The sequence below is a fragment of the Danio aesculapii genome, chromosome 6 (genome assembly GCF_903798145.1).
Source record: "Danio aesculapii chromosome 6, fDanAes4.1, whole genome shotgun sequence".
Lineage (NCBI taxonomy): Eukaryota > Metazoa > Chordata > Actinopteri > Cypriniformes > Danionidae > Danio > Danio aesculapii.
Genome location: NC_079440.1, coordinates 6,058,363 through 6,063,196, shown reverse-complemented (window position 1 = coordinate 6,063,196; position 4,834 = coordinate 6,058,363). Strand labels below are relative to the sequence as shown.

At 30.7% G+C, this 4,834-nt stretch overlaps 1 protein-coding gene across 1 annotated transcript in view; it reads left to right on the top strand.

Annotated features, from left to right (window-relative positions):
• Positions 1 to 1,158: 1,158 nt before the first annotated feature.
• The window catches only part of trak2 (trafficking protein, kinesin binding 2), a 48,123-nt gene continuing 44,447 nt past the window's right edge, over positions 1,159 to 4,834 (top strand). Inside the window, 1 exon segment of the mRNA XM_056459396.1 lies at positions 1,159 to 1,253. The gene's annotated coding sequence lies outside the window, so the exon portion shown is untranslated.

Sequence of the window (4,834 nt, the reverse complement as noted above, 5' to 3'; positions counted from 1 at the left end):
CACGCCTGACGTCTATGAGACGTTTACATAATACAAGTCTCTCAGACATACCGCGAATAACGTACTAGACTAGTACTAGTGGACTGAACAATAAGAGATATTTTATTGTTTTAAATGATGGTGGAAATGTGTTTAGAATTTACAATAATAATTCATAAATACTTTAAATACGATATTTACACTCAATTTATACAAACAAAATAAACATTGCTCACTTAGCTAAACTGTGTGAAATCATTTAAGCAATATTTATATATAAAAAAAGCAAAGCGTTTTCTGCCTCTTAGTGTTTTCGTACAGTTAACATGCTCGGGAAATATTGAAATCGTTACAACTTTCAAACTATTTTGTCCTAAAAAAAAGCAAATTGATAAACATCCCAGCAAATGAATCAATTAATCAATATTGGGGACGTTTATCGTATAATTAATGTGCACAATTTGCCTGTTTGTGTCTTTGTCATTTTGACTCATGCTTCTTCTAAGATAAATAAGTAAAGAATAATAACTGAACAAACAAATCAAACAAATTTAAGGGACTTTTATCACACAAATGTGTGCGTTTTCCTTCTTTGTGTATTTTTAAAATTAGCTAATTCTGAAAAATGTCATTTAAAAAAAAACATAAATTTTTTACCAATTACAAACGCACAAATAATTCAAAAACAAACAAATCAATCTGTCATTTATCACAAAAATAACGTGTAATAATTTTGAGAAAATATTTGTTTATTTCATATTTAAAAAAAAAAAAAAAAAAAAAAATATATATATATATATATATATATATATATATATATATATATATATATATATATATATATATATATATATATATATATATATGGTACAACTTATACATACATTTAAATATCTTTGTAACAAAATAGTTTTGAGTAATTTTGTTTTTTATGTATGTGCGTGTGTATCACATATACAAAGTAAATATAAATAATACACACAAATTTTATATCAAACAAACTTTTTTAATGCGATTACTCACGATTAATCTTTACCCAGCATTATTTTGTATACAAATAAACAAATAAAAACATTTATCAAGGACTTTTATCTCAAAATAAGAGTCGCGGGACATATGACGCAAAGGCGGCTGACTGAAGCCAGATCTGCCCCAAACTCTTCCCTCAGCTCCCCTCCCTCTTCTCTCTGCTCGCTTTTGTCTGAATCGCTGGAACTGACAGGAACCACATGCGCCAATAACGCGGAGAAAAGCTGATTTTAGATGAGCTGACGGTAAGAAAGAGATTTTATGTCCTACAGAAACTCATTTACATCCATGTGTGTGTGTTTGCCGGATGTTTTTCTGACTGAGGGAGGATGAGGATGATCGGGATGCAGATCTAACGTTAGTTTACCGCCTACAACGTTATGTGTTCGCTGTATATGTATTTTCTTTTTCACAATACGCGTTTATTGTACGTGTATGTTTGGGAACGTTAGTTAGATTTCTGCCTGTTTTAGATATCTGTATAATCTGATGTGACATCTGCAGGGATTATGAAATCTGTTGCATCAGATCAAATATGTTGGGTTTTTTCCCGATCGCTGCATCATTACTGTACATTAGACCATATTTGTGCTGATTTTGCTCATTTGTTAGTTTAAATATTATCAAATCTAAGATATATTCATCATAATCAGACTATTATAGTTATAAATATCCACGGATATGGTGTGATTTACATCCAAACATTATTGATTTGCTCGTCATCAACGCTATGAATTTGTTTAGTTTTAATAACACGAAAACCTCATACAGAGTGTTTATACGATTTTATTTGACATATTATTATTAAATACCATCTCTTGAAAATAATATCTATAAATAAAATGTAACGACTTGGTCAAAGAGACGTCCACATCAAATTTAAGTGTACAGAAGTAGTTTTATATGCATAGAAATAATATAACAATTATGTGAAGATATGAGTGAAGTAATATTTCATTGTCCTTCAAAATATATTAATGTACATGTGTACATGCTTTAAATAAATATTATCATGTTTAAAATTATTAGGCTAACAATGAATTGGTTTGGTAACAAATGGGTAAATCCTATTGGTTTAAAGCAGTCCCTCCAAGTACCACCATAATGACTGGTATTGAAATACATAGTAGGCCTAATTAAGCAACTATAGCTCTGCACAGTTCACAAACGTGGCAGATAAATTCTTTTTATTATGAATAATTATTATTGTCAGCCACTTTAAATATGATAAATAGTTTGAACAATAACACACTTACAGGTAAAAAAAAAAAAGATAAAACGTCAACGTTTAAATTAAATTGTAAGTATTATCTTAAAGTAGCCTATTCATCAAAACCTGCAAATGTTTTTTGGACTTCATAAATAGGTTGTACCGTATGCTATAATATTTATATATAACTCTGATAAATTGATATATATGTTGCATGTAGCCTTATCTGTATATCTTTGAAATCTAAACGTTAACTTGTATTTTAAATATTTGAATTGGATTTACATATTTAAATTAAAAATTAGATCTGCTTACTGCTCGTTAGTGTAGGCTATGTGTGTCAGTCAGAGAAGCAAGTGATTAAACTATACCTGTCAACATTGGGATATAAAAATACGAGATACGCCCCCGACAACCGTTACAATTACGGGAGGAAAATAACTTTAAATGATAAAATACTTAAACATAAATAAAACAAGCCTATTAAAGCTTATTATCCTATTAAAATCAATTTCCTGATCACATCGTTGTTATTGTCCGCGTCAAAGGGTTAAAAATGTGTTCATTTTTTAACTTGAATTATTCAGCGATTTCTCCACGTACCACTAGAAAGAAGCCTACGTACCACTTGTGGTACATGTAGCACAGTTTGAGAACCACTGGTTTAAAGTATAGTGGCAAAGATTTTCGGGGCTGCACTTTAATTCCCAAATAGTCTTTCTGTACATCACTAACACGTGTTGTAAATATGCTAATGGTAATATTATTAGACTGAATGGCATTTTTAGTAAAGACGAAGAATTGAATTACTCAGGACACATTCTAATGTACACAAACACAAATTTAGGCTGTGTTAGACTTGTTGTTAGGTTGCACAATATATCGTTTCAGCATCGATATCGCAATGTGCGAATCTGCAATGGTCATATCGCAGGATCTCAAGAGATTTCAAGTTCATTTGGACACAAGACATTATAAAGTTTTCTGCTTTAACAATTAGATTAGATTTGATTAATTGGGTTTATATATTAACATGATAAAGATACTGTTATTTTACATTTTATTATTGAATTTCTGTATCTCAGTAGTGTTCGACTCTAACACTAGAAAAGCCGTAGTGTTGTTTATTTTAATTTGATCTTTGTTCTATTGTTTTTTATCTGAGATTTAAATGAGATTATTGTGTGTATCTTTGTATCGTTTGGTATATTTTATACAGATGCTCTCCCCAACAAAAGCATATCATAATGCTTTTCATTTTATAGATGGATAGATGGATAGATAGATAGATAGATAGATAGATAGATAGATAGATAGATAGATAGATAGATAGATAGATAGATAGATAGATAGATAGGTAGATAGATAAACAGATGGATGGATGGATGGATGGATGGATGGATAAACAGACAGATGGAAATAGATAGATAGATAGATAGATAGATAGATAGATAGATAGATAGATAGATAGATAGATAGATAGATAGATAGATAGATAGATAGATAGATAGATAGATAGATAGATAAATAGACAGACGGATGGATGGATGGATAAACAGACAGATGGAAATATAGATAGATAGATAGATAGATAGATAGATAGATAGATAGATAGATAGATAGATAGATAGATAGATAGATAGATAGATAGATAGATAGATAGATAGATAGATAGATAAACAGACGGATGGATGGATGGATGGATGGATGGATAAACAGACAGATGGAAATAGAGATAGATAGATAGATAGATAGATAGATAGATAGATAGATAGATAGATAGATAGATAGATAGATAGATAGATAGATAGATAGATAGATAGATAGATAGATAGATAGATAGATAGATAGATAGATAGATAAACAGACGGATGGATGGATAAACAGACAGATGGAAATAGAGATAGATAGATGGATGGATGGATGGATGGATGGATGGATGGATAGATAGATAGACAGATAGATAAACAGACAGTTGGAAATAGAGATAGATAGACAGATGGATGGACAGACGGATAGATAGATAGATAGATAGATAGATAGATAGATAGATAGATAGATAGATAGATAGATAGATAGATAGATAGATAGATAGATAGATAGATAGATAGATGGATGGATGGATGGATGGATGGATGGATGGATGGATAGATAGATAAACAGACAGATGGAAATAAAGATAGATAGACAGATAGATAGATCGATCATTCCACTCAAGTGGTTTTAAGCTTTTATCAATTGCTTTCTCCTGTCGAACACAAAGGAAGATATTCTGAAGAATGTTGGGAAAAAAGCAGCAATTGACATCCATGATCGGAAAACAAATACTGTGGAAGTGAATGGCTGTTTTTTTCCAGCATTCTACAGTATATCTTCCTTTGTGTTCACTATCCCTTTAAATAGCCTGTTTTTTTGTTCACAGTCATTTTTTACACCTATTTCACTCTTTTCTGGTTTAGTTTGAAACCGTTTCAGTATTCTCAGACAACTGTAGATTATAGAGGGAAGATTGATGAACACAAGACTTTATGAGCTGCTAATGGAGACGTATTGACGATCCTGCTTGTCTTTAAACAAACCAACTGAGGCTTGAGTATATAGGACGAGTGTTGTCAT